Source organism: Pleurodeles waltl, chromosome 8 (genome assembly GCF_031143425.1).
Source record: "Pleurodeles waltl isolate 20211129_DDA chromosome 8, aPleWal1.hap1.20221129, whole genome shotgun sequence".
Lineage (NCBI taxonomy): Eukaryota > Metazoa > Chordata > Amphibia > Caudata > Salamandridae > Pleurodeles > Pleurodeles waltl.
The window spans coordinates 444,177,222-444,202,290 of record NC_090447.1 but is presented as its reverse complement, the minus strand read 5'-3'; positions in this window follow the sequence as shown (position 1 = coordinate 444,202,290).

Here is a 25,069-nt window from a genome sequence, read left to right as displayed (position 1 = left end):
AATGTGTTGTGTGTCCAAGAGGGTTGCTGTGCAGTGTGTATATAAGTAGGTTTTTGTACTTACCAACAAGTAGACCATTGCCATACCGTCCATCCTGGAAGTGTTCATTGATGGTGCAGTGACGGAAGATGAATGAGTCATGGACACTTCCAGGATATTTAGCCACGATGTTGGTGATCAATCCGTGGTGATCGACTGCACATTGATGGAATGTGTGTGCTTCCTGTTGCGGTAGAGGTGTTCAGTTGCAGCAGGTGGCACAAGGCGTACATGTGTACAGTCGATTGCACCAAGGACGTGTGGGAAGCCGCTAATGAGGTAGAATCCCTGTTTTGTTTCCTGCTGCTTCTGCAGTGTGTTAGGGAAGCAGATGTGGCGGGGTGTAAGTCCAATGATGGCATCCAGTACTTTGGGCAAAAAGGCAGAGAATGATGGTTGTGATATCCGGCAACTAGGGCACCAGTTGTTAGAAAAGAGCCACTTGCCAGCATGTGAAGTACGGCAAGCAGCTTGGTTTCTGTTGGGATGGTGCGGGGTGTCAGCAAAGTGGGTTCCAACTGCGGCTCAATGTTTTGCAGCAGCTGCTGAATGGCCTGCCAGTTCAACCTGTACCTCTGGATGACGTTGTGTTCCCTGAGGCCATGAAGCGTTGTTCTGGGGCGGAATATCTTCTCCTGCCTTCTGCGCTGCCTTTGGGGTCCCTGCTGGTGTTGTGGTAGCTGCTGTTGTTGTTGCTGGGCTCTGCGTCTGCGTGCACGCTGGATAAGAATCACCTCCATGTCTCCCTTTTGCTGCTCTGCTACTCTGCTGTTGCTTCTGTGTGTTCTGAGTAAATACAGGTGTGTTTGCCCCATTTTAACGCCTGCCCTGACCCAGGCGTTAAATTTTGACGCAAATCGGGCTGTACGTCATTTTCCGGCTCCGCCTCCCGGCCGTGCGTCATTTTTGTCCGAAAGCATAAATACGACACACGGCCGTTTAAGTCATTTTTGGGACAGGAACACCTACCTTGCATATAATTAACGCAAGGCGGGTTGCCGCATCCAAAAAATGACGCACATGGCGGACTTTTGTCATCCACGGGCTCGGGCGTCAAAGTTTAAATACGGGGAAAGGTTTGCGCTGAATGTGCATCAACATTTTTTACGCAAATTCGCCGCAGACAGAGTAGAAATATGCCCCTTAATCTCCTTCAAACAGCACGCCTTGGCCCAATGACAATCTTTATCCTACCAAAGAGTGGATTTTGGGAGTTTATTGTAAGGTTACCTAAACGGCCTTGTGAATAAATCTTTAAGGGACTGGAAGAAAGAAAAATGGTTATCCATTACCAGCTTATTAGAGGGAGAGCAGTGTTGTCAGCAAGCAGCTAAACCAAAACAAGCATTTGCAATGCAGTAGGTCTCGCATTTGCTTGGGTTAGAGCTTTTGGCAATGTAAATTCATAATTGGACTTTCCTTGCCACATAAATTGATCAACCTTCCCTCATAATTTCATCTTTTCCTGCCATATAATTCAAGTCACCTTGCATATAACTAAAGCACTTCCATTTACCTTCTTCCTCTGTCTGCAGCAAAAAATGAAGATGTTGCCATTTAGCATCCTAATTTAAATCTGCCATGCTAATTCCAATAGAATACCACTTTTACCACCCCACCATCAGAGTTGCTGGCTGGCTAATAGAATTCCCCCCCAAAAGTCACAAGACAGCCGCATAGGAAAAATAAACTAGAATGGTCACCCAAGCATATCGAGAGTGTTCAAACAGTCATAGTGTAATAAGGATGTTGTGTTGACCTGAATTATGGTCATAATTGTAATAAGGAAAGACTATTAAAACAATATAATTATTATAAACTTTTGGCATTAGACTGTAATGCTCAAAATAGCCCCTAGAGGACATTATAACAAAAATATAATTTGTAAGAAACAGGGTCATGTAACCATATTGTTAGCCCCTAAAGGAGATAACCCCATTAAAACAATAAATAAATAAATAAATAAATAAATAAAGCAGTGTAGTCATATACATAGCTCCCAAAGAACATTTTAGAGCTATCAGACATACTGCAATGATATTAAAATCAAAGAATTTATAACAAACTTCTCCTAGCTGTAAAACAAAAGTTGTAGTCATGAAAAAGCTCAAAAGGCACTGAATGGTGGGAGGAGTTATTATTTTGGTGTCCCCGCCAACCTAGTGTGGGGACCCAGATATGAGGTAGACAGAAAGAGTGTTTTGAAGGTGGTCCCATTGTCCTAGGACCACCACAGGCTGAGTTATGAGCAAAAATGTTTTGTAAAAGTAATGCCCTGCAAAGCATTATGGGGCGAGTTTTCGTGTTGTGAATATTATAGTCAGTTGACTGCAATGCTCAGACCAGCTCCTAGAGTACACCACAATAATAATAGCATTTGGAAGAAACTTGGTCATGTAACCGTACAGTCAGCACATAGAGAGCCTAATCACATGAAAAAAGAATGAGAGAAAATAATGTAGTGTAACTATATATTTAGGGGTATATTTATACTCTGTTTGCGCTGAAATGCCTCATTTTTTTTATACGCTATTTCAGTGCAAACTTAACTCCATATTTATATTTTGACACTAGACCCGTCTAGCATCAAAATATTGTAGTGAAAGTAATTTTTTGCCTGCAGAAAATTACCTTGCGTCAATGAGATGCAAGGTAGGCGTTCCTGGGCAAAAAAATGACTCTAAGGCCCTAGCGCCTTATTTATCCTCCCATGCAAAATGGTGCACAGGAGGGAGGTGGGCCTAACTAATGGCGCTAAGCTTGCTTAGCGTCTTTATTTAACGCCTGGGTCAGGGCAGGCGTTAGGGGACCTCTGGGCCTTTTTCCATGGTTAGAGACCATCAAAAGAGCCACAGGTGCCCTTTCCTAGCCCCTGGGACACCCCCACCCACACAAGAGGGACAGCGGAGGATGGGGGCCCTCATCCCAGGTAAGTATAGTTAAATATATGTAAGTAATAGTTTTTTTTCTGTGGTGCTATAGGGGGGCTTAACTTGGGCCCCCCACATGGCACTGGGCCCAATGGCCATGCCCAGGGGACATATGTCCCCTGGGCATGGCCATTTGAGTGGTGGGCATGACTCCTGTCTTAACTTAGACAGAAGTCATGTCCATGGGGTTTTAACATCAGAAAATTAAGCTAGTCTGGTTAGAGGAATTATTTATGCCTCTGCCCATACTAGTGTCATCCTTTGATGCTAAACCCCCTGTTTCCCCTATACCTCCCCCACCCAGCTAGTGTCCTTTTTTATGACAGTAGCCGGGCCTTACCCCTGGTTACCGCCACCCCATAAATATGATGCCTGGCCGGCGTCTTGGGATGGCACTAACCGGCGGTATACTTTTTGACACTAAACTGCATTAGCACAGTTTAGCGTCAAAAAGTATAAATCAGGGTCATAGCCCTTAGAGAACAGAGGCCCATATTTATACTTTTTTAGCGCCACATTTGCGCTGCTTTTTAACGCTAAAGCGGCGCAAACTTACAAAATACCATTGTATTTTGTAAGTTTGTGTCGCTTTTGCGTTACGAAATGACGCAAATGCGGCGCTAAATAAGTATAAATATGGGCCAGAGTGTATTACACATTTTCAAGGCTAGCAGGATAATTGCAATGCTATTACAAACATATCCCATCTATAAAGCAAAAAACACAACCATCAAAAAGCTTTAAAAGATAATGAATGGTAAACTGTAAACTTTGCACTTGTATAGCGCACTACTCACCCGTTAGGGTCTCAAGGCACTGTACTCATACCGCTATGGAACCCCTCCTGGCTTTTCCCTGTGAGGTGCCCACTCCTGGGCACCCCCGGGTGAAGCCAGGCATCCAAGCGCTGGTGGGGCCGTTGTGGAGATTAAGCAAGCTATTGCCCAGAGTTGCAGAGTGGGACCCATTAATAAGATTAGGCACCGAGGCGAGAATTATCTGGTCCAAGGGAAATTTAGCCCAAGACCTGCCAAAGCGGGACTTGAACGCTGGTCTTGAGCCAGATCTCTGTTTCAGGGTCTGCCCCTCTAACCATTGTGCCACACTTTGCCTGGTGGTAGGGGTTATTATTTTGGAGTCTCCACTAACAAAGTGTGGGGACTCCGATGATGTAAACAGCTAGAGCAAATTGTGGTCAATGTTTTGAAGGTGGTCCCATTGCCCCAGGACCACCACAGGCTGAGTTATGAACAAAAATGTTTTGTAAAAGTAATGCCCTGTAAACCATTATGGGACAATTTTCTGTGCCACAAATATTTTTTAAAGTTGTTAGGACTGTAATGCTTAGAATAGCCCGAGAGGGCACCACAATGAAAATAACATTTGTAAGTAACATGGTCATCGAACTATATAGTTACCCATTAGACAGCATAAACCGTATGACGTCATCTAGGCAATAAGAAGCCCTCGTTGACGTGCAGACGTCAGTTCCCTTTTTTCCGTGCCTTCGAATAACGGTTTTTCTCCAAGGCTAACAGGGAGCTACAGTTACGCATCTGTAGTTACAATTTCACAGCCAAGAAAATCTGGTTTTAAGCCTTGTAACCAGTGCGGGGGTCGAATGTCGGTCACTGACCCCCATGAAAATTGTATCTGGTTCCGACCATGAGGTCGAGTCATGTGGTTCCTGCCAGCGCATGAACCCTAAGGCGCTTAAGGAAAGGGAGGCTAAATTGTTCCTGGCCCGTTCCAAGAAGAGGAAGGAAAGGCGACATTGGAGAGAGTCCTCTTCAAAATCTTCGAGGACTCATCGTCGTCATGGAGACTCTTGGCGCCACCACGACTCCCGGCGGCGATCGAGTAGAGGTCGGTCCAGGTCCAGATCTGCATCTCCGTCAGCTCAGTACCGTCCGACGTGGGAGATTAGCCCGACCGTCACTCCTCCGCCTTCTCCTTTGTCGGTGTTTGAAGTCGAGCCTCTTCAGGAGCCGGCGGCTTCTCCGGAGCAGGAGTTGCCTGGCCCATCATCGGCTTCTATGCCGGCGCCGACACCGCCGGCATACCCAGCTTTCCCGGTGCCGGGTACGAATCCTGCGGCATTTTTAAATGCCATGTTCAATATCTTTTCCACCATGGTGCCTGGTGGAGGGCATGCGGGTCCGTCGGGCCCTTTGGCTTTTAATTTGGGTGCTCTGGCTCCTTACAAGCCGACGCCCTTCATGCCTTTTTTGCCGTCTGGAGCCGCTACGGCGCCGATGCCCTTGGTGTCACCAAGGAGACCAGCGACGCCTACAACGTCTGCAACTCCGGTGCCAGTGGACTCTCCACGGATCCAGTCTACTGTCAAGGTGCCTGTGGCGCCTGAGGGTCCGGCGTCGGATGGATCCGAGGAACGGTGCCGGCGAAGATCTTCGGCGTCGGCTGACGCCTTATCGACGCCAGGTCTCGAGTCCAGACTCCAGTCCAGACGTCTAGCTTTGCACCTTCTGGAGGAAAAGGAGTATAGCAGGCAACATCTGGAAGAAGGCGAAATCTTGGAGCCTTCGGGTGATTTTCAAGGGCTGGACACTGCGAGCGGTATTGATACTTCCCCTGAAAGGGATTTGGCTTCCCCTGGGGAGTATACTGAAGAGGCTGCATCTTTTCATGCAGTAATAAGGAAGGCTGCAGACTTTTTAGATCTTCCTCTTCCGGCTGCTGAGGTGAAAAGGAACCTTTTGACGGAAGTGCTGCATCCTGCCTCTGTGGTGGCAGAGCCTCTCTTGCCCTTCAATGACGCTCTCCTGGACCCCATCAAGGATATTTGGAAGAAACCTATGACTTCTACAGCTGTCAACAGGGTGGTAGCAAGGCGCTATCGTGCGGCTCCAGGTGACCCGGACTTCCTCTCCAAACATCCAACTCCGGAGAGTTTGGTTGTTCAGGCTTCCTGTTCTTCCCGGTCCTCTCGTGGTTTGTTCCCCGGGACCCCTGCGGACAGGGAGTCAAAGAAAATGGACCACGCTGCAAAGAAAGCCTTTTCGTCATGCAGTATGGCCTTGAAGTCGACCAATGCAACCTGCATTTTGGGACACTATATTCATGCCCTTATGGAGGAAGCAAAAGGTCATCCAAACTTGCTGCAAGAGGTGTTGCATTTGCTAGCTGACGCTCAGGCGGCGGCGACCCAGGTGATCCAGTCTGGGTTGGACACCTCTGACTCTGTGGAAAGGGCTATGGGCACATCCATAGTATTGAGACGTCAGGCTTGGCTGCGCTCATCAGGCTTTTCTACGGGTGTGCAGTCGACTCTCCTGGATCTGCCTTTTGATGGAGAAAAACTCTTTGGGACAAAGGCAGATTCTGCTCTTGAACGGTTCAAAGAGAGCAGGGCCACAGCGAGGTCGTTGGGACTTCAGGCAGCCACTTCCTCTACCTTTAGATCGTACAGGAAGTTTAGGGGTTTTGGACGTGGCTCTTCCTTTTGTGGCAGATTCCAGGCACCACAACAACAATATGCAAGCTCCCTGCCTTATAGATCTTTGACACATCATGAACAAATAAAACATAGAACATTAATCGTGCTTCCCCTGAGTGATCCCGGCCCTTCATCTCTCCAATCTCCCGCCCTCTCCCCACCTCATTAATCTCATTCTCTACAGGAATCCTTCAGTCAGACACGCACCCAATAGTTCAAGTCAGCCCCAATACTCGCAAATACGCGGGGCATGTGAGCTCCGTAAATTCAGTGTGTAGGATCTGAAGAAACGGCCTCCACAGCGTGGGCAATTCGCCCGTTCGCTGCTGAGAGGCTAGGGTAAGCTTCTCCATCGCCAGAATGAACCACAGTTTCTGCAGCCAAGATACATATTTCGGTACTCTATCAGTGCCCCACAAGGCTAGGATCAGCTGCAGCGCCGCATTAAGGGCCAAGGCCATCTGCCGCCCCTTCAGTGATTGCAGGGGGAAGGTGAGGGGGTTTGGCACACCTAGCAGGATATACGAAGGGAATCTAGGAATTGTAGTGTTGAATGCTGCATCAAGCTCATCTAACACACTCTCCCAAAATCTATGGAGCTTGGGACAATTCCACAGCAAATGCACCAGAGAACCCCTCCCCCCACAGCCTCTCCAGCGCCTTCGATCTCCCCAGGTCGTCTCTTCCCCCGCGGAGCCTGCGGCTGCTTCAGGGCTCACCGTTGCCCCGCTCATCAGGGTCGCAAGGCTGCTTTCTGGGGCCTGGGCGGCGGAGCTCGGACAGGCACATCCGTCATGCCGCCATCTTGGCCACGCCCCCGATTAATGTTTTTAGCACCTCTTTTGAAGGTAGAGGCTCTAAATTAATCAGACTCAGATGCCCATTGCACGCCCTGATACCAAAAGAAAGTGTTATAGAGGCAAGCTGTAATGCAGCTGTGGTCCAGGCATTTATACAGTCTGCCTCCTAAGATGGAATATCCATAGATTCATATTTGCTTTGCATTATTGTTGTAATAAGCTCTGTGGGTTCGTAGGTGGTATTGCAGTCACCTGCTAGAATCATGAATTTGGTGTTACAATGAGAGGAAAGACATTTTTCCACAATAGCAAGGGGAGGGGACTCTGTTTTTCAAGATTGTGCGATTGTAAATGTTCAGGATATTAATGGAGCTCCCTTTGCAGGGGCAGATGTTTAACCCTAGGATGTCAGGAGACATACCGTCCAGTTTTGTAATGTGGCAACAGAGGGATATTTTGAGTCAGATCATCAAGCCGATTGAGGTGCTACCATTGGAAAATGAAATTGTGTTGATGCAATAGGTAATGTACACAACTCTGTAAAGTGGAGAAATGGACCGGGATTCCTGTGTTAAAATTATGTGGAAAGAATCCATAAAGCTGTTGCATGCAGGGTACACAGCTTTAGGAGCAACCCCTGTAACACTCCAAGAAAGTAGGTGAATCTCGCTGTGGTCATCTGTTAGTCAGCAATTGAATGTGTGTGGAAAGTAAAAGCATTAGGCAAAATGCTCAGGAGAGGTATTAAGGAAACAGTACAAGAGGTAGCAAAAGCCTTGATGGAGAAGTCAGTCTATCTCTTTGAGAGAAGGCCATTGGGAGTTGGCAGGAAGACTGGTAAAGGTACGGTCGGAAAAGTATCCAAGCTGGACGATATATTAGCAACCAGTTGGTTGCGAGCTTGAAATCTAGTTGATAGGCCAAAGGGGAAAGGGCAAGCTGGAGGATGAAGAATAACCATGTTAGAGAGGTTACGTTTAAATAAAATTGGACAGCCAGACAGGCTGTGGACCTAGAGTCCATGCTTATCAGGCCCTGGACTAAAGCTTCACTACCAAGCACCACACATATGCAATCAAGGGGGATGTTACTAGTCGATATCCTATAGACCCGAATATTATCAGAACAAATGCTGGAAAAACACCCTCTTTGGGTTCTAATCCAATAGGTAACTTTACTTACAAGGGAGTCACCATCTTTGAACGAACTTGACCCAAGCTCAGAGTCGTTGATCATGAAAACCTTTGCGCCTGCACAGTCTTGTGAGGCAGGGAAGGGTACAGGCTTTAGAAAGGGATGGTTAGATGCATGGGAATGTGGGGGGGTTTATGTGCAACATTTGTGGCTGGAATTATACCTGTGTTTGGAGGGGTAAAATCTGAAAGCATCACATGGACCAGTCACCCTGAGAAGAACTACTGACCAAGGGTTCAATCCACTTTCTGACAGTACCACCACAGCACCATCAGCATCAAGGCCAGGCATACCAGTAGCAAAATAAATCCGCAAAACTTAATCTAGATCTTCCAGGGGGGAGTGGTGTCACAGCCTGAGGGCAAGTGGGAATCAATTACAATAGATAAGTCACAGAAACATGGCTATCCCTTTCCTGTAACTCCGACATCACCTTGGCCACCCCAGACAGATACAAGCTGATTCACCAAGACTGCATCAACAAACACGACGGAGGCATCACTATCATATTCAAGGAAACCATCCAATGCACCATCACTGACGATGACCTAATGCTCCTCATCAAAACACTTCAACTTTCGACTTCAGACCAATGCCAACACCTTGATACGAGGCACCCTCATGTACAGACCCCGAGACCGTGGCCAACCTCATCACCCCCCATGCCATTGACTTCCTTCACTATGTACTCCTCGACGACTTCAATTTCCACCTCAATGACACCAATGTGACCTCTCTCCTAGAGAACCATAGCAATCAGCCCAACTGGCCACACACAAAGCCAGCCACCCACTCAATGCTATTTTCACCGCAAGTGACATAATCAAATTTACCCACGACACTGAACTAACCTGGTCCGACCACAACATTGTCCACTTCACAATCTACCATACACAGAACACTAACCACTAGCACCACAACACCCCCCACTGAAGCTGGGGCAAGATAACTGAGGCCAGCTGGACACAGGCCCAAGTCACCTCACAACTTGAGCCAATGGCAGACCTCAACCAGGCCATCAAGAACTTCACCACCTGCATCTCCAGATGCGCCAATAGTGTTGCCCACTGAAACCAGCAAGATCCGACAGCACCATCAAAGCAGCGAGGTGGTACACCCCAGAACTCACAAGCTCTCAAGGCAACTGCAATCGACTTGAGAAACAATGGTGCATACCAAAAACCCCTCCAACAGAGCAGCTCACAGGGCAGCCCTCAAAAATACCACCACCACCTCAAGGCATCCAAGAGAACAGCACTCAACACCCGCATCAACACTGCAGCCAATCACGCTAAAGAGCTCTTCAAGATCGTCAAAGAATACTCCAACCCTACAGCCACAGAGACCGCCATCCACTCCTCCCAAGAACTCTGAGACACATCTGCAGACTACTTCCAAAGAAAAATCGCCACCATATCCAACAACTTCAAATCACAACCCCCCAAGCCCGGCCTGGACAACCTATCCCAAGCAGCAAGCACCAACACCACGATAACTGCATGGTCCTCAATCACCACACATACCACCACAGCTATCACGTCGTCCATCTACTCAGGGACACACACTGACCCCAGCCCCCACTGTCTCTTCAACCTCGGAACCCACACCATCTGCATAGAATTAACCAACATTCTCAACACATCCACCACCACAGCAACTTACCCAGATGAATGGAAACACACAGAATTCAAACCACTCCCAAAGAAACCCTCTGCCGACCCCACCAACCTCAAAAACTACAGACCAATCTCCCTGCTCCTCTACCCAGCAAAAGTACTAGAGAAAGCCATCAACCTTTCCAGGCCAACCACAGTATTGAGGCTGCATGAACAACATCAGGATCCTCCTAGACCGAGGAGAAACAGCAGCCCTCATCCTCTTAGACACAGTCTCCCATCAAACTCTCATCAAGAGACTACACAACATGAGCATTCAACAGAATGCCCCTGTAAGAAAATGCCTCCTTGGCATGGTTACCCTCTGACTTTTTGCCTTTGCTGATGCCAAGTTATGATTTAAAAGTGTGCTGAGGGCTGCTAATCAGGCCCCAGCACCAGTGTCCTTTCCCTAACCTGTACCTTTGTTTTCACAATTGGCACACCCTGGCATCCAGGTAAGTCCCTTGTAACTGGTACCTCTGGTACCAAGGGCCCTGATGCCAGGGAAGGTCTCTAAGTGCTGCAGCATGTCTTATGCCACCCTGTGGACCCCTCACTCAACACAGACACACTGCTTGCCAGCTTGTGTGTGCTAGTGGGGATACAATGACTAAGTCGACATGGCACTCCCCTCAGGGTGCCATGCCAACCTCACACAGCCTATAGGTATAGATAAGTCACCCCTCTAGCAGGCCTTACAGCCCTAAGGTAGGGTGCACTATACCATAGGTGAGGGCATAAGTGCATGAGCACTATGCCCCTACAGTGTCTAAGCAAAACCTTAGACATTGTAAGTACAGGGTAGCCATAAGAGTATATGGTCTGGGAGTCTGTCATGCACGGACTCCACAGCACCATAATGGCTACACTGAAAACTGTGAAGTTTGGTATCAAACTTCTCAGCACAATAAATGCACACTGATGTCAGTGTACATTTTATTGTAACATACACCCCAGAGGGCATCTTAGAGATGCTCCCTGAAACCTTAACCGACTACCAGTGTGGGCTGACTAGTTTTAGCAGCCTGCCACACACCAGACATGTTGCTGGCCACATGGGGAGAGTGCCTTTGTCACTCTGTGGCTAGTAACAAAGCCTGTACTGGGTGGAGGTGCTTCTCACCTCCCCCTGCAGGAACTGTAACACCTGGCGGTGAGCCTCAAAGGCTCACCCCCTTTGTTACAGCACCCCAGGGCACTCCAGCTAGTGGAGTTGCCCGCCCCCTCCGGCCACGGCCCCACTTTTGGCGGCAAGGCCAGAGGAGATAATGAGAAAAACAAGGAGGAGTCACTGGCCAGTCAGGACAGCCCCTAAGGTGTCCTAAGCTGAGGTGACTCTGACTTTCAGGGAGGAGGCACAAAGAGGGTGTAGCCACCCTCAGGGCTAGTAGCCATTGGCTACTAACCCCCCAGACCTAACCCCCCAGACCTAAACACACCCCTAAATCGAGTATTTAGGGGCTCCCAGAACACAGCAAGATAGATTCCTGCAACCTAAGACGAAGAAGGACTGCTGAGCTGAAAACCTGCAGAGAAGACGGAGACACCAACTGCTTTGGCCCCAGCTCTACCGGCCTGTCTCCCCACTTCTAAAGATACTGCTCCAGCAATGCGTTCCACAGGGTCCAGTGACCTCTGAAGCCTCAGAGGACTACCCTGCATCTAGAAGGACCAAGAACTCCCGAGGACAGTGGCTCTGCTCCCCAAAGACTGCAACTTTGAAACAAAGAAGCAACTTTGAAAGAACACACGTTTCCCGCCGGATGCATGAGGCTTTGCACTCTGCACCCGACGCCCCCGGCTCGACTTGTGGAGAACAAACACTATAGGGAGGACTCCCTGGCGACTGCGAGACCGTGAGTAGCCAGAGTTGACCCCCCTGAACCCCCACAGCGACGCCTGCAGAGGGAATCCCGAGGCTCCCCCTGACTGCGACTGCCTGCTTCAAAGACCCGACGCCTGGTAAAAACACTGCACCCGCAGCCCCCAGGACCTGAAGGATCCGACCTCCAGTGCAGGAACGACCCCCAGGTGGCCCTCTCCCTTGCCCAGGTGGTGGCTACCCCGAGGAGCCCCCCCCCCCCTTGCCTGCCTGCATCGCTGAAGAGACCCGTTGGTCTCCCATTGAAACCTATTGCGAACCTGACGCCTGTTTGCACACTGCACCCGGCCGCCCCCGTGCCGCTGAAGGTGTACTTTTTGTGCTGACTTGTCCCCCCCCCCGGTGCCCTACAAAACCCCCCTGGTCTGCCCTCCGAAGACACGGGTACTTACCTGCTGGCAGACTGGAACCGGGGCACCCCTTCTCCATTGAAGCCTATGCGTTTTGGGCACCACTTTGACCTCTGCACCTGACCGGCCCTGAGCTGCTGATGTGGTAACTTTGTGGTTGCTCTGAACCCCCAACAGTGGGCTACCTTGGACCCAACTTTGAACCCTGTAGATGGTTTACTTACCTGCAAATCTAACAAACACTTACTTCCCCCAGGAACTGTTGAAAATTGCACTGTCTAGTTATAAAAAAGCTATTTGCCATTTGTGTGAAAACTGTATATGCTATTTTGCTAATTCAAAGCTCCTAAAGTTCCTAAGTGAAATACCTTTCATTTAAAGTATTGTTTGTGAATCTTGAACCTGTGGTTGTTAAAATAAACTAAGAAAATATATTTTTCTATACAAAAACCTATTGGCTTGCAATTGTTTCTGAGTGTGTGTTCCTCATTTATTGCCTGTGTGTGTACAACAAATGCTTAACACTACCCTCTGATAAGCCTACTGCTCGACCACACTACCACAAAATAGAGCATTAGAATTATCTCTTTTTTCCACTATCTTACCTCTAAGGGGAACCCTTGGACTCTGTGCATGCTATTTCTTACTTTGAAATAGTACATACAGAGCCAACTTCCTACAGCCCTCAAATGGATCATTTCATTCCTTATCGGCAGAACCCAGAGCATCTGGCTCCCTCTTTTCACCTCCACACCGAAGACCACCACCTGCAGTGTACCCCAAGGATCTTCCCTCAGCCCCATCCTCTTTAACATCTACATGACCCCACTGGCAGACATCGTCAGATCCAACAGACTCAACATATTCTCCTACGCAGATGACACTGAGCTGATCCTCTCGCTGTCCGAGGACTCCCACAACGCCAAAAACAACTTCTGCAATGCTATGACTAATGCAGCAACATGGATGAAACACAGCTGCCTCAAACTTAACACCGACAAAATAGAAGTCCTGATCTTCAGGTAAAACCCCTCTGTATGGGATCATAGCTGGTGGCCAGTAGAACTCGGTCCTACTCCTACCCCATGAGACCACATGCAAAACCTCAGCATCATCCTCAACAGTCCTTCCACATACTCAGAATGCTCTGCAGAATGTTCAAATGGATCCCTACCAACACCAAGAAAATCATCACGCTCGCACTGATCTCCAGCCACCTAGACTATGACAACTCTCTACACCTGACTCTCCACCTAGCTACTCAAGACTCAAAACACTACAGAACACCGCAGCCATACTAGTACTTAATCTCCCTAAATGCTCCCGCACCTTAGAAACCGATCCAGAAAAGATGCCTGTTTAAGATCCTTACACCTGCATACAAAGCCCTCCACAACCTAGGACCATCCTGCATGAACTACTGTCTCAGATTCTATGTCTCCTCAAGGCACCTGCACTCCTCCACTCTCAACCTCGCCCCCACCTCCCGCTTCCACTACTATCTCAGTGGGGGGCGCTCCTTTTCCTACACAGTGGCCAAGTCCTGGAACACACTGCCCCTCCTCCTCCGAACATCTCCCTTCCTGGCAGATTTCTGAAGCAAACTCAAGACATGGCTCTTTGACAGAGACACAGCATCAGCAGTGCCTGGATACCTTCATGGGTGATAGTGTTGCGCTTTACAAATAACATGATTGATTGATAGGTGTGTGGTAAATATTGTGAGTCAAGGAAGCTCTCTACGTTTGATGGCCAAACCACCGCCAGTTCCTCCAAAAACAAGCTTAGCAAAGCAACAATTTATAATCTTGAGGAACAGTGAGCCTATTCTACTAAAGAAACACGCTATATAGCTGGTACCACCTCAGAAAAAAGAACAAGGAGTTTACTCCAGGTACTTCCTGATTCAGAAGAAAAGTCTCAAGCTGTAAAACAGAGTGATTCAAGATCTATGATTTACCAACAACTATATCAAAAGAGAAAAAAAATGAACCTGGCTCTGCCCAAACCTATCTACAGCAAAGCAAAACGAAAGGATGTGTGTGATAGCTCTGCAAGATGCATATTTCTTCAAATCTATAGCAAAGCATCACAGGAAGGATGTAAGATTTGTAGTTGGGAGCTCACATTTCCAATGCACAATTCTGCCGTTCAGCCTCAACTGAGCTGTATGCTCATCCTCCGAATGCATGGCAGGAGTATCAGCTCACCTGCAAAAGCAAGCAATATTAATCTCTTTACCAGGGCAGCTGGCCAATCAAAGCACATAACCAAATGAAAGTCAAGCAGAAAACCAAGAGAATATATTTAATACTTCACAGACCAAGTCTGCAGGTCAATCTCCATAAATCAGCCTCCACACTGTTTTCTCGTTTATCCTGTCTGGGGGCATAATAGACACGGTGGAAGGAAAAGTGTCCTCACAATAAAAGTAACACATATCCCGGGCATGCTGGACCTTCAGTCTCTTCAACGACGAAATTCACAAGTGGGTGCTGAATGATGAAATTGTGCAAACAAAATTGAGGAGTGTGGAACTTTGTCTTTAGACCTCTTCACGGTGGCACACATACAAAAAATAGTCAGTTCATCAATGACATTATTGTATGCTTTCACAGAACCCACTCATTCTGACTGTGCTGCTGGAACTACACAGGACTCATGCACAGATGATTTTCACAGCACCCGACTGACCGAGGAAATGGGTGGTATTCAGACCTGCGTTAAATATCCAGAATGCCATACAAGAGGCTGTGGGGCATGCAGTCATGTAACCGGACTTCAGTGGCAGATCCAAGATTCAAACTTAATGTCGCTGAATTTAGCAACACGGCTGCTAACGTAAAATAGTGTGGACGTTTGAACCTACCACCAGCTTGTTTGGAAATTTCAAAAGAAGCAAAACATCCTTCAACAAGAACATGTATGAAATTAAATTGGATTTATGGTGCTAAAATAATGGACTTTACCTAATCTCATGCAAAGAAAACATTATTATACCATACCTTTTACACTTACCTCAATCACAATTGCAGTTACCATCCCAAAAAGTTTATCTGGCTGATACGACAATATCTAGAAAGTCTTCAAATCCAGTGTCCCTTTTAAAGATCCCAGTAGTCAAGAGCTTTTTGGAAGGCCTAAAGGACATTTCCTCTATTGTAACTGAAGGTATCACTCCCGAAGAGTGCTGGCCTTTTCTTTCCATGGGAATCTCATCAATAGTCCTAAGCAATGAATAGTCACACCTACCTGTGGGATCCCAGAGCACTTTAAAAATACACACATCTATCTATGCATATGTATCTATCTATCTATCTATCTATCTATCTATCTATCTATCTATCTATCTATCTATCTATCTATCTACATATTTTCACTGAGAATACTAAAGTTCACAGGGACATTATACATGGCTTCTTGTTTTATCCTCACAAAACCATAGAATTTCAGCAGTTACAGCTATACCTATAGTCATACTCATGTTAAGAAACTATGGGCCAGATGTAGGAAGCCGTTTGCATGGTGCAAACTGCGAAAATCGCAGTTTGCGCCATGCAAAAGGCCAAAGGCGATGCATATTCAACAATTGCCTGTCGGTACTGACTCGCAATTTGTGAATGCGATTCGCAAATAGGAAGGGGTGTTCCCTTCCTATTTGCGACTCGCATCGCAATTCAGAATTGCTTTGTGACCACGAATGCGGTCGCAAAGCAACTCGTAGTTACCACCAGTGTCACACTGGTGGTAACTCATTCGCAAAAGGTGAATGTTGCCCAGAATGTTTTTTTCAGAGCAGGCAGTGGTCCAATGGACCACTGCCTACACTGAAAAAATGAAACCACATGGTTTTGGTATTTTTTTCATTTTGCAACTCGTTTTCCTTTAAGGGAAACGGGCTGCAAAATGAAGAAAAAAAAAGTTCTTTATTTAAAAAGCAGTCACAGACATGGAGATCTGCTGACTTCAGCAGGCCACCATCCCTGTGAGTGCAGGGACTCGCTATGGGGTCGCAAAATGCGACCCACCTCATTAATATTGATGAGATGGGTATTTGCGACCCCATAGCGAGTCGCAGATGGTGCCTGAGACACAGTTCTGCATCCAAGATTGCGACTCGGAAATTGCGAGTCGGACAGACTCGCAATTTCCGAGTCGCAATCTCAGAGTTTGCTACATGTGGCCCTATAACTCGTGGCCTGAAGATACTTAATGGCATGAGTTACAGTTTAGTCAGAGAAGTATAACTATAACTGCTGAATTTCTATGATTTTGTGTGGGTAAAACGTGAACCTAACTGTAACGTACCTGTCACCCTTGGTTTTTCAGTGAATTTCTATGTTTTTTAAACGTAAAGTTATATTTAATTACCATATGTTAATATAACCACCACTGTGCACAGCATTTGGCCGTGTGCAGCGGGGATGGGCCGCAGGTTTTGGCCTGTGACCAGGCCGTGCATCCATTGCACCCTCAGGGACCACTCCATGTGTCCTATCAGGTCAAGATACTTGAATCCTGACCCCTTATATGTTTTTTACAGGTTATATTTTCCCTTTCCCGGCCAAGCGACAAGGAAAATGGCAGCCGCAACTTTCCTGTCAGGTTGCAGCCACCCAATCAGGGCTTTGCGTGGGTAGATCCACAAAGGAATCAGGGTTCCTAGATATCTATAGTGTATTCCCTTTAATTATTCCGAAACTACTGAACAGGTTTACACCAAATTATGAAAAGCACTCTTTCCTGATCAAGATCTAGCTTTCTGCCAAATTTGGTGTAAATCTGTTCAGTGGTTGGGGCTGTAGTCATATTCAAAAACTAACAAATCCCTCTAGACAGCGTTTTAGGACCCCCTCACCTTTTTTTCTCAGCCTCCGCTTGAAGAATGACCCTGAAACTTTGCACACTGAAGATAAAGTGAGTGGCAAACTAGTTTTGTGAATTTCGTGTAAATTTGTAAAACGGTGTCAAAGTTATTAGCAAAACAAAAAATATCCTTCTATGGGAAAAGTTGGTCCTAACTATAACTATCTGCTGGCTATTGCCAGTCGGTTTTTTATATATGTAAGTACCCTCTTTCATGGCAAGGTTACCCTCATTTTCTGCCTGTTGTCAGTGTGTTTGACTGTCTTCCCTGGGATCCTGCTAACCAGGACCCCAGTGATCATGCTCTCTCCCTCCTAACATGGTTACGTGTAACATTTTCACATTTTCACCCCACATTTGGCATAGTGGTGCCCCCATGTAAGTCCCTAGTATATGGTACCCAGGTACCTAGGGCATTGGGGTACCAGGGGAGCCCCATGGGCTGCAGCATGTATTATGCCACCCATGGGCAGCCCATGTGTATCTGCAGGCCTGCCATTGCAGCCTGCGTGAAAGGGTGCATGCACCCTTTTCACTACAGGTCACTGCACCAGGTAACTGTAAGTCACCCCTATGGGAGGCCCTCCTAGCCCCGGGGACAGCATGCAAGTATCTGTGTGTGAGGGCACCCCTGCACTAGAAGAGGTGTCCCCACAAACTCCAGTTCCATTTTCCCTGGAGTTCGTGAGTGCAGGGACACCATTTTATGTGTGTACTGGACATAGGTCACTACCTATGTCCAGCTACGTAATGGTAACTCCGAACTTAGGCATGTTTGGTATCAAACATGTTGGAATCATACTCCAATACTGTTGCCAGTATTGAAAGTATGATTCCATGCACTCTGAGGGCTCCTTAGAGGACCCCCAGTATTGCTCCTATCAGCCTTCTGGGGTTTTCCAGGCAGCCCACACTGCTCAGACAGGTTTCTGCCCTCCTGCTGCTAGAAAAGCTGAAGCCCACAAAGGAAGAACAAAGGATTTCCTTTAGGAGTGGGGGGTAACACCCTCTCCCTTTGCAAATAGGTGTCACATGGCTTGGGAGGGATAAACTGTAAAAAACTGTAAACTTCGCACTTGTATAGCGCACTACTCACCCGTTAGGGTCTCAAGGCTCTGTACACATACCGCTGTGGAACCCCTCCTGGCTTTTCCCTGGGAGGCGCCCACTCCTGGACAGCCCCAGGGTGAAGCCAGGCATCCAAGCGCTGTGAGGGCCGTTGTGGAGATTAAGTAAGCTATTGCCCAGAGTTACAGAGTGGGACCCATTAATTAGATTAGGCACTGAGGCAAGAATTATCTGGTGCAAGGGAATTGAACCCTGGTCACAGGCCAGATCTCTGCATCCGGGTCTGCCACTCTAACCATTGTGCCACACTTATCCACAATAGCCTCCCTAAGCCACTGGTATGCTTTGAAGGGCACATTTGATGTGGTCCGTGCATAAACCAGCCTACACTGGTTCAGGGACCTCCATTCCATGCTCTAGCATGAAACTGGACAATGGAAAGGGCAGTGATCACTCCCCTGTCCATCACCATCCCAAGGGTGGTGTCCAGAGCTCCTCCAGAGGGTCCCTGGGTTCTGCCATCTTAAATCCAAGGTTGGCAGGGACCTCTGGGAGCATCTTAGTGGCCAATCAGGCAGATGACGTCAGAGCCCCCTCCTGATAGGTGGTCGCCATGCTAGGTGACCAATCCCCCTGTCAGGGCTATTTAGGGTCTCTCTCTTAGGTGGGACCTCAGATTCAGCTTGCAAGATTCTAGAAGGACTCCTCTGCAACCTCCTCTTTGACTTCTAGCCAATGGAACCGTGACTGGACCCTCCAGGAACCGACAATCTGCAGCCACAAGGAAGACTCTGCTTGCAACATTGTTTCCACGGCTCCTTCCAGCTTCTGCAACATTTCCCCAGCTGTGCATCCTCTGAGGGCAGCAAGTCTTCAGTCTCCCTTGGAGTGAAGGAGTCACTTCCCTACATTTGCAGGCACCAACTGCAACAATGACTGGATTCGTAGATTTCCTCTCATCCTGAGCCGCACGGATTCTGCATCACAGGTGGTGGTCCGGAGTAGTCCTCTTGGTCCTCTCTGTCAGCTCTTCATCTTTGTTGGAGGTAAGCCTGTGCTTTCCCACGCAGGACAGTACCCCCCATACACCACATCTCTTGCAGCAACCAAGGCTTGTTTGCATCTCCAAGGGATCTTCAGGCTTCGTGTAGCTCCAGCCCCCAGCACTCCTTCCTGCAAGGCACAGCCCTCTGCGTTGTTCTCCTGAGATGTGGGACCCTTCTCCAGTTATGCTGCGTGGGCTCCTCTGTGACTCCTGATTCCTCATCCAGTGGGTCTACTGTCGGGGCTGCCTTTGGACTCTCTGCCTCGCTAAGGGTCCCCCAAGGACTCCCCCCATGGGTTGAGTCCTCCTGGACCTTGGTGGTCCCCAGCAGCTCCACTTCTGTTTCACTGCGACTTCTGCCTTAGCCAAGGCTTGTTGGTGGCTCTCCCACGCCACTGACCGACTGCAAACATCCATCTGGCGTGCGACACCAACTGCATCCTCCAGGAACTCTTCCCCTGCTCCAGGGCTGCATTCCTGACCATCTTCGCCCTTCTGTGACTTCTGGACTTGGTACCCCTCTTCCACAGGTCTTCCTCTTCAGGGATCCACCGCTGGTTTCTTGCAGTCATGTCTGGGTGTTGCATTTTCTTAATTTTCCTCCTTTTGGGTGGTTTGTGGAAAATCTAGTAATTTACTCCTTTCCTCCTGGTCGCTAGGGGGCACTGTGGTACTTACCTTTGAGGTTCCCTAGTACCCCCAGCTCCCCTCTACACATTCCACTTACCTAGGTGGAGGTCCTGTGTTTGCTTTCCATTTTTTTTAGTCTATGGTTTGGGCTCCCCCTAGGGACTCTATTGTCTTATTTGCTGTTGCACTGTTTTCTATCACTTTCTATGCCTATTGCTGATAACTAGTGTACATATTTAATGTGTTTACTTACCTCCTATTGGAGGGTTGCCTCTCTAGTTCTTTTTGATATTGTGTCACTAAATTAAAGTACCTTTATTTTTTAAACACTGAGGCCCTGATTTATACTTTTTGGTGCAAAACTGCACTAACGCAGTTTTGCACCAAAACGTTTAGCACCGGCTTGCACGAACATGGATTACAACACTTCCTTGTTTGAAGTGTTGTCAGCCAATCAGATCTCAGCACAAGATTGGGAGGGGTCGCAAATCCTTCACGTTCCTATATATACACATTTAAATTTCCTTTAATTTCTCTGATACTACCTGCCAGATTGACACCAAATAACAACAATACCTCTTTCTGGACCAAGAGCTACCTATTTGCCAAATTTGGTGACATTTTGTCCAGTGGTATGGGCGCTATCGCTGTTCAAACTCACTAAGAAAAAATGAATGGGTGAAATGTGTTTTGGGACCCCCCACTTTTTCGCGGCCCCAGCTTGACAGATCACCCCAAAACTTTCCAGGCAGCAACTGAAGTGACGTCCCATGTTGTTTGGAAAATTTTATGAAGATTCATCAAATGGAAATACACAAAAGGAGAGCAATGGGAGTGTAACTCGCCCACACCACCTCCCAGACGAAATCTATATAAACACTAAAGGTGTGGGATAGTGGGAACTGAGGGTGGAACTGGTTTAGTCTCTGTTCAGTGCCCGATGTCGGTTGGAATGCTAAAATCCTGAGATGGGATAGTAATGGTTGGAGACTGTCCAATCATGGGGGTGCTGTGTAGTCCTGCAGGGGAAGGGGGAAATTTTCTTTACGGACTAGGTGGTCTCACACACATAATAGTGTCTTGCTTCATCATTTGACCACCTAGCCCCACCCAAGTAAGATGATACTGCTTGGGCGGACTCAACCTCTTGGTTAAAAGAACCAGAGGGAGTGCTGAAATTAGATTGCCTGGATAATTTACAGGGATCCAGAATGGGTGAATAATAAAGTAAAATTACCGAACATGTCACCAGTGATTGCTACTCATTTTAATGGTGGTGCATGCTGGTAAGACTAAAAATAAGGGGGAGAGGCTCATTCAGAGAATAATGTCTCTTTGAGTCTATAAAAGAAGTGTATCAGACCAACATGTTTCTGCCCTCACTGAGTGCTGGTAGGTCAGGGGCATTCGTCAGGGTCGGAGCACACATACGAAGTGGGGTGCTCAAAGTGGATAAAATATGGCCTACCTGAACAGGTAGTTCGCGGTGGGGTAGGCCTATGATAAATGATACATAAACCACAATTTATACAAAGTGCAAGAGCTAAATGCAGAGTGAAGAAAAGTGGCACACCACTGCACACAACACAGCACGGGTGAAAGATGTAAATGCACTCACGCAAGCATGCAAATATGACTTACCCCGGAGTCGGGGGCGATTGGCCTCTGGTCTGGCTAGTGCCGGGGGGGGGGGTTTCCCTTGTAGTCACACTCTGAGGAGATTAAGGGTTTAGCGCGAGGGAAGGGGGGAACAGAAGTCAAATGAAAGTGCATGGGGTGAAGGGGGAGATGCCAAAGGGGCGAAGGGATGGGGGATGAGAATGGGGACCGGGCTAAAGAGGGTAGGAGCAAGTAAAAGGGGAGGGGGAGAAAGTACAGGCCAAGGAGAAGAGAAAGAACTAGGGGTTACTAGAGAAAGGAAAAAGAAAGAAGAGGGGGAGAAAAGAGAAAAAAGAAGAAAAGAAAGAAAAAGAGAGGGGAAAAAAAGGGGGGGTGGGAAGAGAAAGAAGGGAAGTGAAAGAAAAGAGAGTAAGAAAAAGAGGGAAAAGGCAAAAAGCTCCCAGAGAAATAAAAGAGAAAAGGAGAAAGGGAGAGAAGGGGGGAGAGAGAAGGGGGAAGAGAGATCCAAAGGGCCAGGGAGGCCCACACTTACCACTCCAAAGGGAATACCATGGGGGGTACCTACATGCCGGAGCCAGGCCGCTCTGGTACTGACTCTGAGGCTTGTCAGGTTTATATGAGGATCAGCGTCCAATCGCTGTGGAGCTGCAGAAGCAGGGGGTGGAACCCCAAGGGAATGGAGTACAGGTGTGCCGGGCTTCATGATGTAGAAGCTGACTGGCTGTTAGGATGCGTGCTGCCACGCCCCCAAGTCCGGCCGTGCCCTTATTCCCAGGCTGCGTCCGGTAGGGTGCCAAAGGGGGCCTGCTAGGTCCTCGTAATGCGCGGGGGCCCGCGGGGCTGTGGTCGGACACAACAAACGTCTATCGGTGATGCTGAAAAGCCAACCGACATCGGGCACTGAACAGAGACTAAACCAGTTCCACCCTCAGTTCCCACTATCCCACACCTTTAGTGTTTATATAGATTCATCAAATGGAGCCAAGGTTATTAGGAAAACTAGAAACTAGGTTCTAACTATAACTACCTAGTGGTGACTGCCACTAGGATATATATATATATATATATATATATATACACAAAACAATAGGTCTTAACAAAGTCCCAGCAGCGCACTCTGCTACCGGTGCTGGTGACGGAGGAGACCACCCTTGAAGTAATTTTTGCATCCAAAAAGATTCACCGTACTCCAAAAGATCCCAATATAGCATCTTTATTCAGAACTTCAGCAACCACAACGTGTTTCAACGCCTTAAGAGTCTTGCTCACAGTCAGTGGGTCCTTTTACTATTACCTTTAAATACTAAAACTCCGTTCTGCTTATGATAAAGCATTCTGGATGCAGTAGTTTTCTTAACAAACATATAAAATCAAACAAAACTCATGATGGTTGTGTTTAAATGACACATATGTAAATGTTACTGAGACAACTCCCACGATTAGTCAACTCAACGTTATACTTAAGGATATAAACAAATGTTCCAAGCACTATGTGTATGGTGCCCATTAGTTATTCCACTTGACCTTGATAGAGTAACGGTTATTCAGACAGGGACAATTGTCCAGAAAAAGGACAATTCTTAACGTTGAACTCCAAACAATTCTGGCTGAGTGCCAGTTGACATATGGTATGGTATCATTATCACAATAAAAGAGAAATAAACCATTGACTGGTGTCATTCATCAAAGACAGCAGAATATTTTGCTTCTCACACTCAATTTATTATGCTACCAAGGAAACCACCTGATGCGTTTTGGTTGTCCCGCAACCTTGCTCACACACAGATTTAATTACACATATGTATACAACCTATAAAAATTCTAAACTGACGACATTTGTTTTAGTTTTCTTTTTAAAATAGAAGACAATTACATTAAATGAGTCTCTAAAGAGAAGCAGTGACCATAAAAATCTCTCACAAAAGTTTTTTTTTCCAAAGATAAAAAATGAAGGGCAGTGTTAGCTAATAGGCTACATTGTAGAGCATAAGAAAAACTGGCACCGTCTTTAAGTGCCTCACAGTACATCCATCATGCCCCAAACGTGATGAGACAGTTAATTTGTCCAGCTTCAGGCAGCAAGGCCCTGGACACAGAGCTCTGCGTTTTTGGCTCCAAATTCATTGGAAATTGTAAGAAATTGGGTTATTGGTTCAGGGGGGATGAAACCCCACCTAGGCAACAACCACAATCCTGGTCAGGGTAAACCACAAAAAAGTAACTAAATTAACCTGTGCTTAACCCTTTAGTAACTCCTTAAAAAGCAGTCAGGCTTCACTTAGAGGCAAAGTATTTATGCAGAACACAAACAGTAATAATGTGAAAACACAGCGCAAAACAATCCCAAACCAATTTAGAAAAATGAAGTACATTGTATTAAATAAAATGATACCAGAATTATAAAGATCCAATCAGTAGTCTTGGAGATATGCAATTTTAGTTCTAAGTGAAAATAGTGCATAAAAGCACAAAGCAAGACTTATGGTCACCTGGGTCTTGCTAGACTGGGGGAAAGTCACAAGTTCAGGCCGACCGCTAAGGAGGGTGGGTCGGATACAGGGACCAGGTTAATCCAGCTGAAAAGTTACTTTCTAAATGTGGCACAAAGAGCTCCGTTCGTGGTGGAGGAGGCTGTGAGGGGCAGGTTGAGCATCGGGCTGGTTGTCACTGTAACGTGAAGAGCCGTTTGGGCATTGTGGACGATTGTCGCTGTCATGCGAAGAGCTGGTCAGGTGTCATGTATGTTCATTGCTGTAACTTTGCATTGGATGTTGTCTTGGGCTGTTGTTGCTGTGGCGTGAATTGCAGTTCTTGCATTGGCGGTCACTGCGGACCCCGATTGTCGCTGTAAAGAGCAGGTCTCATTGGTACTTCATGTTCGCAGTAGTTTAAGGTGGTTGAGTCTTAATGTGAAAGGGTCTGTTTGCAGACCAAGCTTGTTGTGTCCCTGTAGCTGACAAAGGAAGTCAGCCAACTGACCCTTGGAGCCACTCAGTCTTGCAAGGGAGGAAAGCAAACAGCCCCAGTATTCCTTCTTGGACAATATGGCAGACCTCCAAGCAGCAGGACAACCATCTGGTAACTGGGCAGTCCTCTGGCAGCAGGGAAGTCCTTCTGTAACTTCCCAGGTGCAGGGGTCTTCTGAAGAGTGGCTCTAAAGGTCCAGTATTATATCTGGTGCTACCCTTTGTGTGTGTGGGGGGAGACTCCCTGTCCTACCCCCACATCTTGTTCTGGAAAGGTCTTACCCTTACCCTGTCAAGGTTCCAAACTGTCTGGGGTGACAAAAAGCATGCCAGGCCTGGTGTCAGGTTCCTTTGTGTGTGCAGGAGGCAAAGCACTTTGAAGTGTAAGTGGGGCCCTGTACAACCCTCCTCAGTCATCCTGCCAGGATGGCCCATCTTGTCAACACGTATAACCCCTTGGAGATAGTGTCTGGAAGCAATACAGGAGAGCCATTCACAGTCATGTGATCCAGGCCACTGGCAAAAGGCCCAAATGGTTGGGCCAAGAAATGCAAGTTCTAAAAG